Below are 14,313 nucleotides of genomic sequence, written 5' to 3'. Positions count from 1 at the left end.
GATAGCCTTTTGTTACTTTCCTCAGATGTATAGAAATATTACTAGACATATCTTTTTTAAAAATTAAAGGAGAAGGAAGAAGACGGAAACCGCCTGGAGATGTGGCATCTACACAGAATGGTGACACATCAGACATCTGCTTTCCAAAGAGGCTTCAGCAGTACAAAACACAGAGAGGAGAAGAATCTGCAGCATTGTGTTCAGCCAGAGCTAGTATGTGTCCTTGGCACAGGGTGTACTGGGAGAAGAATTTGGCAAGCAGCGATTGTTTGGCGCTCCAAGGATTACACCAACCCAACTATCACACAGGCAGCCAATAATAATGGTGTGAAAGTGATTGTGGGGAAGAAATAAGTCAAAATTAGATAAAACATGTAAAATAATTTGAAAAAGCAACTAAACTCGGGAGTGACCTAAGAAATCACACTCCTCGGCCCAACAGAGACCAAGGCTTGAAGTCTACTAAAGACAATGGGAGTCTCTCAATTGACTTCACTGGGGTTTGGATCAGATCCTTCAACTCCAGACAGCTGGGAACAGATCATTCTGTTTCACACATGTGCTCACAAAACAGATCAGCTTATGGAGTGCCAGTAATGGCAGCCTAAGAGAATATCCCATTACTTGGGATGTTCTTGGGGCAGAGAGCATTCTTTTCTTCTGCATTCGTACAGCACCTGGCACAGTGGTGTCCTGGTCCATGATTGAGGCCTCTAAGCATTATGGCAATACTAATAAATAATATTTCCTTTCATACCCAGCAAAGCATTGATGCAGCAAGAGAGCAGAGACAGGGAAAGAAGCAACATCTTTACAGTGAAGGGATAAATAGATTTGGCTTAGTTCAGATGCCTTGGGGAGAGGGGGCTTATTGGCCAAGTAGACTGAGAAAAAGCAAATGAGTATCTTTTACTCTGTCATCACCACAGTCAAGTTATTATTAATATTCTAAACACTTGCTGGTAATTTCTGACCAGCTTCCTTCCAAGTGGAGGGCTCCACTATCCCCAAACCCTTCTCAGAATTCAGTCACCTCACTGGATATGCCCAGTAGCCCAAGTATTCCCTTCAGTTACCACAAGCATAAGTCTGGAGTATCTACATTAATGTTAAGGGAGTTAACTTCAGATGCCAGTGTACTAAGGCTAGGATTTAGTCTGTCAAGTTGCCCTCCATTCCTCATATCCAGTCATGACCAGCTGACTCATAAAAGAGAGAACAAATGGATCTCTCTTAAAGGTGCCTTTAAGATCCTGCCTTTACTAGTCCGTGTTTCCTCATATAATGATATATGAATGATTAATTTAAATTATAAAAATTCATGGGGCCCGACTCTCCTGTCACACCAATATAAGTCAGGGGTCACCCCTGGAAGCCAATAGAGTTACACTGGAGTAAAACTGGCATAAGTGAGAGGAAAATCAAATGCATGTTTCCTTTAAAGTAGACAGGCCATTAAGAGATTTATAATCCAGACCACATTGCAATACTATAACACAAATAAGATTCACAGTGTACTGTATCTGATGTATTACAGACTGTAATATGAAATAAATGGCCATTTTTCCTTGAGGATCTCCCAGCTGAGAGCTTTGGGACCAAAAGTAATGGGAAATATTCTCCTGCATTCATGTGTGATGCGTTGCTCCCATTAGTATTAATGGGAGCTATGTGCCCAAACAGAAAATGTATACATCAGTGACCTGAACTGTGTATTATTGAGTCCCTAGATGAAAATTCCAGTTACGCTATAACCCCATGCAATGGTTCTGCTAAACAGTAGCCTGGTTCTTTTGTCAACTTTGCAAAGCATTTGGGGAATAAAACCACTTGTGCACTAAGGGTACACAGTGCTGGAGCTGTCATAAACATGACAGTTTTACTTCATAGAGTAACTCGTGAATGTTTTCTCTCCTATACTTGTTGAATGTGGCTTCACACCACCTGAGTTTTGTTCTGAATGTCAGGTATTCATAGATTCCAAGGTCAGAAGGGATATTCCAAAAAGCTAGTGACTGGTCTGACTTCCTGTATAACACGGGTCACAGAACTTCCCCAAAACAATTCCTAGGCACATCTTTTGGAAATACATCCTATCTTGATTTAAAAATTGTCAGTGATGAGAATCCACCATGACCTTTGGTAAAATGTTCCAATGGTTAATTAACCTCCCTGTTAAAAATGTATTTCTTATTTCCAGTCTGGATTTGTCTAACTTCAACTTTCAGCCATTGGATCGTGTTATACCTGACTCTGCTAGATCGAAGAGCCTATTATTAAATATTTGTTCCCCAAGTAGGGACTTATAGACTCTGATCAAGTCACCCCTTAACCTTCTCTTTGTTAAGCTAAATAGACTGAAAGAGCTCTGTCACTAAGGTATATTTTCCAGTCCTTTAATCATTCCGGTGGCTTTTCTCTGAACCCTCTCCAATTTATCAAAGCATCCTTCTTGAATTGGTGACACCAGAACTGGACACAGTATTCCAGCCACAGTCACACCTCTGCCAAGCAGAAGTTAAAATCTCCTACTCAAGGTTTCCTTGTTTATTCATCCCTGGATCTCATTAGCCCTTTTGGCCACAGTGTCGCAATGGGAGGTCCTGATCAGCTGGTTATCCACCAAGACCCCTGAATCTTTTTCAGAGCCATTGTGTCCCAGGATAGAGTCCCCCAACCTGAAAGTATGGCCTACATTCTTTGCTCCTAAATGTATACATTTACAGTTAACCATTGTCATAAATATAAAGGGAAGGGTAAACACCTTTAAAATCCCTCCTGGCCAGAGGAAAAACCCTTTCACCTGTAAAGGGCTAAGCAGCTAGGATAAACTCGCTGGTACCTGACCAAAATGAGCAATGAGGAGACAAGATACTTTCAAAAGCTGGAGGGAGGGGAAAAAAAGTCTCTCTCTGTCTGTGTGTGATGCTTTTGCCGGGAACAGAAAGGAACGGAGTCTTAGAACTTAGTAAGTAATCTAGCTAGATATGCGTTAGATTCTGTTTGTTTAAATGGCTAAGAAAATAAGCTGTGCTGAATGGAATGGATATTCCTGTTTTTGTGTTTTTTTGTAACTTAAGGTTTTGCCTAGAGGGATTCTCTATGTTTTGAATCTAATTACCCTGTAAGGTATTTACCATCCTGATTTTACAGAGGTGATTCTTTTCCTTTTTCTTCTATTAAAATTCTTCTTTTAAGAACCTGATTGCTTTTTCATTGTTCTTAAGATCCAAGGGTTTGGGTCTGTGTTCACCTATGCAAATTGGTGAGGATTTTTATCAAGCCTTCCCCAGGAAAGGGGGTGTAGGATTTGGGGAGGATTTTGGGGGGAAAGATGTTTCCAAGCAGGCTCTTTCCCAGTTATATACCTGTTAGACGCTTGATGGTGGCAGCAATAAAGTCCAAGGGAAAAAGGAAAATAGTTTGTACCTTGGGGAAGCTTTAACCTAAGCTGGTAAAAATAAGCTTAGGAGATTTTCATGCATGTCCCCACATCTATACCCTAGAATTCAGAGTGCGGAAGAAACCTTGACAGTCATATTAACTAGAGGTCTGCTCAGGCCTAATTTTACAGCTTGACCCACACCTCAACTCAACCCAGGAGCATGGATTCCTTTTCAGATTCAACAAGTCCCCCAACCTGCATCAGCACTGCTGCCTTGTCTTCTGGGGCTCAGCCTGGTGGGGACTTCCGACTCCGTATGTCTGAGAACCATCTCTGGCCACCATCTGCCAGTGGAGTTGAGGCATCAGCTACTGCATGTTCTTCTCTTGCTAGCCTCCACTGCCTCACATGCTCTGTGCGTTGCAGAGCAAGAGGTGCTGTGACTCTGAGGCACACACAGCACAGCAAAGTGGTAGTGTCCAGCAGGAGAGGACACTACCAAGAGAACATCTCCACATCAAATTCATAGGCAGGAGAGGTGATCAGAGCCTATCCTACCCCAAGCTTGAGAGGGCTGTGTTGTTTTCAGACCTAACCCAAACACTTGTAGTCAGGTCCTGTTAGGTTCATGCCAGGTTGCTAGATTTGAGTATTAAAATGCATATTGTTTTCATGAGCCCAGTTTACCAAGCAATCCAGATTGCTCTGTACTCATGACCTGTCCACTTCATTATTTACCACTCATCCAATTTCTGTGTCATCTGCAAACTTTATCAGTAATGATTTTATGTTTTCCTCTAGGCCACTGATAAAAAATGTTAAATATCGTAGGGTAAAGAACCAATCCCTGTGGGACCACTAGAAACACACCCACTTGATGGTGATTCCCCATTTACAATTACATTTGGAGATCTATCAGTTAGCCAGTTTTTAATACATTTAATGTATAATATAAGTTTCTATCATTCTAGTTTTTGAATCAAAATATTGTGCAGTACCAAGTTAAATACCTTACAGAAGTCAAAGTATTAGTACTTCATAACTATTACCTTTGTCAACCAAACTTGTAATTTCATTTTAAAAGAGAAAAGGAAAGATAGTTTGACAGGATCTATTTTACATAATGCCATGTTGATTAGTATTCATTATATTACCCTCCTTTAATTCTTTATTAATCAAGTCCCATATCAGCTACTCTGTTGTCCTGCCCAGGACAAGCAGAGTGTGTGACCCTCAGAGAAGTCTAGAGAGGGGGCTTCTGGGGCTGGGACTTGCTAAAAAGACTTGGGGCTGTAAGCCAAGAAACTCTCAGGACCTTGTACGTTCTTAGTCCATAGAGAAGAAAGCATCAGAGAAAATACCTGACTTTACCATCAATTCCTCCTCCTAAATGGAACAATGTGAAACACCCCAAATTTGGCTAACTGCTCATGTCAAAAGGGGTAGCTTACATTCCATTAGAAATAGTATGTGATCACATGCCTGATTCTGAACTCACTCATGCCAGAGTAATTCTGCTGACTTCACTGGAGTTATTCCTAGTTCACACCAGCTTCGCAGTCAATGCCTGTAATGTGTGGGTACAATGAGGCGGAGTTGGGGTTGCATGTGCAACCTAAACTGTAACATTTCACGTTTTTGGAACGGTTAATTGGAGAACCTTACTTTATTTTTTGGATGAAATTTCACTGAGCTTATTCCAGGCATCAAACACCAAATCCTTTCAACCCTCCTTAGCTAAAGTAATGCAGAAAATGTGCAGCTATAATGTAAAAGCTTAATCCTAGAGTTACTGTCCAACTAAAATAAATATCCACATAATTTTGTGTATACCTTTGAGAAAGTTGTAATTAGTGCAATGGAAAACTGCAAACATGTCCATGCTGACTCTAAATAAAGATGTCTGCCAATGATACAGGGGTCAGTGGGAGGCTATTCCAGAAATTCAGAATGTACCCGCTTGAGCAAGAAATGAAAGTGTATCTGTAAAAATAGAAGGCGAGACTATCTCTGACAGCAAAATTGCTAGTGGTAGCTTTACAGTGACTTGGTTACATTGCTCAGCGAGCCTTAATGAATTAAATAAATTGAAATGCTAATGACAGAGTGAATCCCCAATGCAGTGATGGGATAAAGCAGTCAGATTAGGTTTCAAACAGAGTGAGTTCAATGCCATCATGGAGACCCCGGCTCGTCTAGACAAGAGTAAAGGGTGCTTAAATATTTAAATATACACATACATACATACATACATGCACACACACACATACCCCTTAGCTAACACATTTTAATTAATGTTTTAAAACCCAAGTGTAGACAGGGCTAGCTATATTTTAACACATGCTCATTGGTCAAGATGAACTCTGTCTAAACTAGAATTTTTTCAAATGATAACTAAAATGTATTAGCTAAACTTTTTTTTTTTAAAAAAACCTACCTCCTCTGATAGTCTAAACACAGCCTTAGTGTCATTTTCTGTTGTTTTCCTGACTAGTTAAATGCCACTATACTGACGTATGGCATTAGCCTATCAGACCATTCCCTCGGGTATTATTCAAATTTTTCTGACTTCTTCCAACTTTACAGTAAGATTTCTGTACACAAATTTCTGCAAAACTAGATGTTTAGATTTTAAAAAGGATGTATCAACATATGCTTAGAGTAACTAAGGGTGAAAGTAATATTAAATTCTTACGGTATGGGGGCCTCAGGCAGAAGGGGAGGGCTGGTGGGGTCAGCCTCCCTCAGCCAGCCCATCCATGCTGCCTGTCCCCCACTGCCTGGAGCTCCAACAGCAATTTAAAAGGGCACATGGTTCCGGTCACTGACAAGGTAGCAGTCTGGAGCCCTGGGTCCTTTAAAATCAGCTGCCCCTTTTGCCCCCTTCCCCCTCATCAGCAGCTGGGGGAGGGGGGCAAAAGGGGCAATGATGTTAAAGCGCCACCGCAGCGCTTTAACATCGTTGCCCCTTTTGCCTCCCCCATTGGCAGCCCTGGAGGGCTGCTGACGGAGAAGGGGCAGTGAAGAGGAAAGGGGCAGTGCTTTAAGGGGGGCTGTGTATGGGCTGGTACCAGCTTCTTACAGTAGGCCATACTAGCCTGTACTGGCCCACTTTCACCCCTGAGAGTAACACACCTAGGTTTTTGTAATCTCTCCCAGTACTTTGAAGATCCTTATCACCATAGCAATGAGTGCCTCTGTGACCAGAATCCCAGGAGAGCCAGCTGAGGTCACTCAATTAGGGTGAACTGCAAAGAATGGGGCAGACAAGCCCCCAAGCTGGTGGATATTCCAATACTTAGATTTACCAAGTCAGCACAAAACAGCTTCTATTATACCTCACTGGTTACTCAGAAGTCAACAACACAGTTCCCTTAAAGTAACCCAGCCTCAGGTCTTCACCCAGACACCCAAGTCAGGTATGATGAGGATTTCTGAAAATCTTATTTCATCATATAAAAAAGGTTCTACCAATCCCAAAGGATGGGACATATTACCTCCCAGGTTAATGAATATTCCAGACTTTTCCCAAATACACGCTTACAGACAATTCTTATTAACTAAACTAAAATTTATTAAAAAAGAAAAGGGAGAGAGCATTGGTTAAAAGATCAGCATACCTACAGAATGAGTCAACCTTGAGATTCAGATTCATAGCAGAGATGGAGAGCTTTCTAGATGCAGAGAGTTCTTTCAGAAACAGTTTAAAAGTTATAGTCCAATGTTTATATTCAGGGCGGTTCAGTCAGGACTGGGATCCTTATGGCTTAGACTTCCCCTGCATGAAGCCTCAAGCAGATCTGAGATGACAGGATCAGGAACCAAGCCATTTTTCATACAGTTTCAGACCTTCTTTGACAGAACAACAGGCACTCATTTCCTAAGCATTGCCCGGTAATTATTCACACACATTAACATAAGGCAATTGCCTGTTTTTCTACCATTTGCAGATGATTGGCTACATATTTCAAAGACAAATGAATTCAGAGACATCTTATGTTTATAGTTCATTGAAATGTTAAGATGTTCTTTTGATCTCTGAAGTAACAGAATACAGCATAGACAGGGACTGTTTGATTACATTGTTGACCTCTAACAATATATATGTAAATACACAAAACCACAAACATTATCTCCCCATATGTTTTTAAGGGTTGAATTTGAGTCATTTATCCTGCAGGATGCTTAACCCTTTCTGGTCATACACCACAGCCATGAATGGATTTTATCCTCCCAACACCTCGAGGAGGTATTATCCCCCTTTAGCAGATGGAGATTTGAGGCACAGTGTAAATTAAATGACTTTCCTATGATCACATAAGTCGTCTATGGCTAAGATAGGACTTGAACTCAGGCCACCCAAGTTCCAGGCCAGGATCTTAGCCACACAGCCAACCTTCCTGTCCATTGTAACACACTTAAAGGAGAGTTACATACACACATAAAATGTAAATTCAGAGTTCAGGCTGAAACTCCTCCCCTTTAAGATTAGGCATGGCGGAATATGTTGAATGGTTCTATCACCCAGTAAATACCAACATGCACTGATCCATTCCTCCCTCACCCAGGGTCACCCAGCAAGTCAAAGGCAGAGCTGTCCGATTGCTTGGATCCGGTCATAGAATCATAGGACTGGAAGGGACCTCAAGAGGTCATCTAGTCCAGTCCCTGCACTCAAGGCAGGACTAAGTATTGTCTAAACCATCCACGGCAGGTGTTTGTCTAACCTGCTCTTCAAAATCTCCAATGATGGAGAATCCAGAACCTCCCTAGGCAATTAATTCCAGTGCTTAACCACCTGACAGTTAGGAAGTTTTTCCTAATGTCCAACCTAAACTACCCTTTCTGCAATTTAAGCCCATTGCTTCTTGTCTTATCCTCAGAGGTTAAAGAGTCGCCTGCACTGAGATGAAACGTTCTGTTCTCTGGCTCATTCCAGCTCACAGCAGGAAGTGAAGCTCTTATCTCTAGACCACATAGTTTTGCAAGAAATTCAGTTCAAGGTCCCCTCCAGTCCTACCATTCTATGACAGAGTTAATCTAGCAAGGTTTCTGTCTTGTTTTTCAGGCAATTCAGAGCACTGTCCAATGGTGTTCACCGTCTGTGCATGCAAAGCGGGTGTTGGATAAACCCAAACAGGTTCGTAATTTGGGTTCAGTCCAATAGCTGAGATAGATGCCAAAAAAAATTAATCTGAAATTCCCATTGCACTGAATTTCCCATTGCATTGGAAACTGGAGAAGCAAAAGATATTAAAGAGACATGGTGGGCGAGGTAATATCTTTTATTGGACCAACCTTCTATTGGTGAGAGAGAAGCTTTCCAGCTTACACAGAGCTCTTCTTCAGATCTGAGAAACATACACATGCAAACGTATGTTATTTATTATTGCCTTACACTAGTGTCTTGAAGCCCTTGTCTGGGATCAGGGCCTCCTTGTGCCGGACACTGTACATTCACATGTAGTTATCCCACCATTTCAACGAAGCTAGAGTTGGTATTTGGTCTTAAAAGCAGGCAAAGGTTCAGATGCCTCTTCATTCATCCTAACCCTTCTCCTGCCCTTGGTGCCATCTACCAGCAGGTCTCTCTTGCTGCATTTTACTTCTGTCTTTCATGTTGCTGATTATATAATCTTATTTGAAATTGGGTACTGCATGGTCCGATGCAGTGATGAAACTGGATCTTATTTGTGTGATTATTTGCCTCTGCTCTCCTGCAGCTAGAGTAACTCTGAATATCAAAGGGATTTATGCATGCATAAGAAAAGGAGAATTGATCATGATTTACATTTGTGGCTTTGGGAAGTTCCAGCTTCAACTTGGCCTTGGTAAATCCTGGAGAATGAGATATGCTGGTCAGACAAAGGGGTTGGGGTGCAGGACTTCAAGGATGGGATTTCAGAAACACTCAATTTTGTCCCAACTCTGCATCCATTGATACCAACATTGAGTTAGGACAATACTAAGTGTGTTTGAAAATCCCAGCTCTAGATTGTATTCCCGATTCCATATATACCTCTTGCTGAACTGATCTTCCCAACAGCCTGTGAGGAAGGTGGGTAACTGTTATCCCCCTTTTTCAGACAGGAAAAATTAGTTAGAAAAGTGAAGTGCCCAAGGAAGGTGAGTGGCAAACCTTAAAACTGAGTCCCATTCAACTGCTTTAATACAAGTGACTCCTTCCTCTCAGGTAGGATTAGAGTCGCCCCAACTGAAAACATCCCAGTATTCACTTTCACTTAATCACATCCTGCTGGTCCTCACCGTCACAGCAAATCTTTAAGCAATACTGGGTTTACAATGGCACCAGTGGCACTGTGCCCATGCTCAAGGGGGGCCTCGTCCATTCCTTCTGTGCTGCCCCCCAAGCTGCTGGCACCTCTCTACCCCCTGGCACCTCCTCCTCCACCACTCGTTCCTCTTGGCCAGTCAGCCAGGGCTTCTCTTCATCCCTTGGTCCCACCCACCGGCTCCTCCCTGCCCCTGGTGCCTCCCCCTTGCCAACTGCTCACTCCTCTCTGCCAGCCGGCCGGCTGAGGGCTCCTCTCTACCCCCATCACTGGCAGGCAGCCAGTGGTGGTTGCCTGCCAGTGACAGAGGCGGAGAGGAGGCCTCAGACACTGGCACCCCGAGCCTCCGGGCAGGTGACTGTCCACCTCCGGGTCCCTGGGGCAGGGCCCACCTCTCCCTGCCGCTCTGCAGAAGCCGTGGGCCGGGGAAGTCGGCGGCTCCCTGTCCCCGCTGCCAGGAAATGTGTTCTCCCCACCGTGGGCCCCACCAGCACCAGGCAAGCAGGGCTGGGTGGGGCCCCGGGGGATGGGGCCACAGCTACTCTGTGCTCCTGAGCTTCAGCTGTCCTGTCCCCTAGCACTGTGCTGGGAGGGGGGATCCCTGCCCTGTGCTGGCTCAGCAGGGCCCGTGAGTGTAGCCAGGGGCAGGGCGTTGGAAAGTGGGTCTTTGGGGGGAAGGTTATGTGGGGAGGTGCTGGGCTGTGAAGGGGTGGAGGGCACTGGAAAGGCTTGTGTGTTCTGGGATGCTAGGCAGTGGGGGGGTCTGTGTGTGTTAGGGTGGTGGGCAGGGGGGATGCGTCGGGGGCGCTGTGTAGTTGTGGTGGTGGGGATGTGAGGAAGAACACTGTGTAGTGGGAGTGGGGGTGATCTGTGTGTTGGGGTGCTAGTGGGGGGTCTGTGTGGGGTGCTGTGTAGTTGGGGGTACTGGGCAGTTATGGTGGGGCTGTGGGGTGCTGGGCAGGAGTGGTGGTATGCAGAGTGCTGTGTATTTGTGGAGTATTGGGGGGGCACAAAGCATGGCAGGTCCAGGGGGCACTGGGCATAGGGAATCGGGTGGAGCTGGGCAGGGGGGTATGGCACAGTGGAGGCACGCTGGCAGCACAGCGCCAGGTGGGCCAGCGTACAAACTGGCAGTTGCCAGATGCAAAATGTGCCCTCACGCTGAGCTGGGCGGAGTGGGGCTGCCCCTGCCATGCCATGCCCCATTACCCCTGGCCTGTCCCTCGCTCCAGGAACCCACCTCCCCACGCCATGCTCCACTGCCCCCATGGGGGCCCACAAATATGTTTGGCACCAGGCCCACAAAAGGTTAATCCGGCGCTGCCTGTAAGGCAGGCAGGGAATTAGCATTCACATTCCTTTTTTCACAAATGGGAAAAGAGGAAAAGCAGCAAGTGACTTGGCTGAATGAGGAATAGAGCTCCTGACTGCCTGCTCATTCTGCCAGAACAGACACATCCCCCAGTCATTCCTCCTCTTTTTCATTTTCTCTGTCAGCCATCACCTGCTGTGCCAGGATGCACATGTAGCTCAACGCAGTCTCTCTTTCCCTGGAACCAGCACGGATCACATCCATCCCTCACCAAGGACAACACAGAGAGGGAATGATTTCCTAGGAAGCACTAGGCCATTTTGCTTACAGTTGCCATGGTTCATTTAAGAGACATGGCTGCTGCACAAACAAACAAAGCCTAGAAGTCAAAAATGGCAAAGAAGGGAATTGTATGGGCACTATTGATTCCAACTGCGTTTCTAGGCACTTTTTACATATTTATTTTCCTCTTCCACCTAAAAAAATCTGCTCCTCACTCAACAAGGGCAGGTTAAGAGGGGCGGAGGTGGAAGACCTGTGAAATGTTTGGTCATAGTTCACTGGCAGTCCTTCACTGTGACAGCTCTCGGCCAGTCTTGTCATACCCAACTGCACAATTTCATCCATCTCTCTGGCATAAATTATCAGCCAGGGCTTCTTGTGGCCAGTGTGCAGCCCAGCGTTGCTCCAGAGATCCATATTGCAGCATGTTTTATCATGCTCCCCTGCTGGGGAAGGGGACTGCAAGCTCTCGGGATTTAACACACAGAATTGGCTGCAATCCTATAATCCCCTAGGTCCTCATGCTAAGAGGTGGAGTGTGTTCCTCCTCCTCCCATCCTCCGTCATGCCCATGAGATGGCTCACAGGCCACACTTCAGCCCTAGAGAATGAGGGGAATGGGTCACAGGTTAAGTCCTCCTATCCCACACACAGATAGTCAGAGGGCAGCTAACAGGCATTGTTAGCCAAACATAAGGCACCCAAATAGTGCAGTGGTAGCTGCAGGATGAAAGTTTAAGGCTTTGTCTACATGCAAAAATTGCACCAGTTTAACTAAAGGTGTAAATTTAAGTCAATTTAATCAACTGGTGCAAACTCCTGTAGCTTTGTTCTCACTAGGAAAATGACAGGTTTCAGAGTAGCAGCCGTGTTAGTCTGTATTCGCAAATAGAAAAGGAGTACTTGTGGCACCTTAGAAACTAACAAATTTATTTGAGCATAAGCTTTCGTGAGCTACATGCATCCGATGAAGTGAGCTGTAGTTCACAAAAGCTTATGCTCAAATAAATTTGTTAGTCTCTAAGGTGCCACAAGTACTCCTTTTCTTTCTACTAGGAAAATGTGCATTCTTAATTTAACTACTTTGACATAAAGAAAAGGAGTACTTGTGGCACCTTAGAGACTAACAAATTTATTAGAGCATAAGCTTTCGTGAGCTACAGCTCACTTCATCGGATGCATTTGGTGGCTTTTTTCCACCAAATGCATCCGATGAAGTGAGCTGTAGCTCATGAAAGCTTATGCTCTAATAAATTTGTTAGTCTCTAAGGTGCCACAAGTACTCCTTTTCTTTTTGCGAATACAGACTAACACGGCTGCTACTCTGAAACCTGTTACTTTGACATAAAATCCTATGGAAGACCAGGCAGTTTGTAGTTTTCACATGAGTTTGCCAGGCAAGTCGCACCAACTGTAGGCACTGAGGTGCTAATTCAGCAACATATGCTTTTAAACATATGCTTATGAGTGTGACTCATTGAAGTCAAAGGAAGATAAGCACATACTTTGGTGAATTGGGGCTTTGGATCCATTTAGACTGCACCGCTACTGATTTTGGTGCAAGGGATCTTGTATCTAATTTTTTTCATACTATGCCTCAGAGATAGTTATCTGAGCACCTCCACAGACCTTGCCTTCATACCTGCCTGAAAAGCCTCTCAGAACTGCTGGCCCTGTGGAAATAAGTCAATCCTAAATTGCATTATTGAAGGTTCACAGCAGAATGCTCAGGACTATGTTGTTTCCTGAAAGGTCTAATTTAGCCCTCTGTAGCAGGGAGCAGCACGATAGCTTTCTGCTTCTCTGTAAACTGTTGCATCAGCAGATTGCAGTGGTGTGCACCAAGAGCCATTGCTCATATATGTCAGAGCACTTGTGAAACAGCTCCGTGGAAAGCACTTCTAAGCTGAAGCAAGGATGTGTGCTAACTTCAGATGGGTTTAACCCCTCTGGGAACAGAGTTACTGTTGGAGAAGGTCTTGGGACCACTAGTGCCTTTCTGAGTGGGCCCATCTAGACTGCAGCAGGCTTAGAGCACAGAAGGCCAATGCTGGTGCTGCCTCCCACCCTCAAAAGGAGAGTGTCACTTGGACAGACATGGGGCCTGATCCACAGCCCACTAAAGTCAACTGGAGACTTTTCACTGGATCAGGCCCCACAGTGCTGCGCGATTCCAAGCTGAGCAGCATGAGAACAATAGAGAAGAGCAAGAAACCAGTGACCCTGAGACAGCTGGCAGAGCAAGAAGCAGAAGTGCCTGGCTCTGTGCCACTTATCTTTCGAAGAGGGAGGGGAGGGTTAGGTAAAGGGAAAAGAAACAAGCAGCAAAAAAGGGAGGAGGAGAGGGAGACAGAGACCACAGGGGAAGGGAGGGTGGCAATCAGGAAAGGGATACACAGCACAGTTGTAGCCATGTCAGTCCCAGGCTATTAGAAAGACAAGTTGGGTGAGGTAATGTCTTATATTGGACAAACTTCTGTTGGGGAGAGAGACATGCTTTCCAGCCACACAGACCTGAAGAAGAGCTCTGTGTAGCTTGAAAGCTTGTCTCTCCCCGCAGCATAAGCTGGTCCAATAAAAGATATTACCTCACCCATCTTGTCTCCACTCAGTGAGTGAGAAATGGAGAGAACCTGGTCATTACTCAAGAAGGTGGCACATCTTGCTCCAAGCCCTGTACATCCTCCCTCAGGCTCGGCCACGCCCCAGGTTGTTGTGACTGAGATATGCTTTGAGTTCTCAGGAATGACTTCCCCTTCCTTGTCTCACCTGAGCTGGTTTTCAGTCTCTCACAGGGCTGCAAGACCCAGTGGTGTGACTGGCCCCTGACCCCAGTGCTTCCCAGGCTGAACTTTCACAAACTCAGAGATTTGTGAGGCCTCGAATTCCTTCGTATGTGAAGACCGAATTTCATGGTGCCAGAGCCTAGCAGTACCAGGTCAGCAGGGTTCAGAATCTCTTCATTAGAAGGAGGGCATGGTGGCTTGGAAGGCAATCTATCCCTTTAGTATCTGAGCAACTCCCATACATTGGCTGATTTG

This window comes from Dermochelys coriacea, chromosome 15, assembly GCF_009764565.3.
Source record: "Dermochelys coriacea isolate rDerCor1 chromosome 15, rDerCor1.pri.v4, whole genome shotgun sequence".
NCBI classification, from domain to species: Eukaryota; Metazoa; Chordata; order Testudines; family Dermochelyidae; genus Dermochelys; species Dermochelys coriacea.
This window is presented reverse-complemented; position numbering follows the sequence as displayed.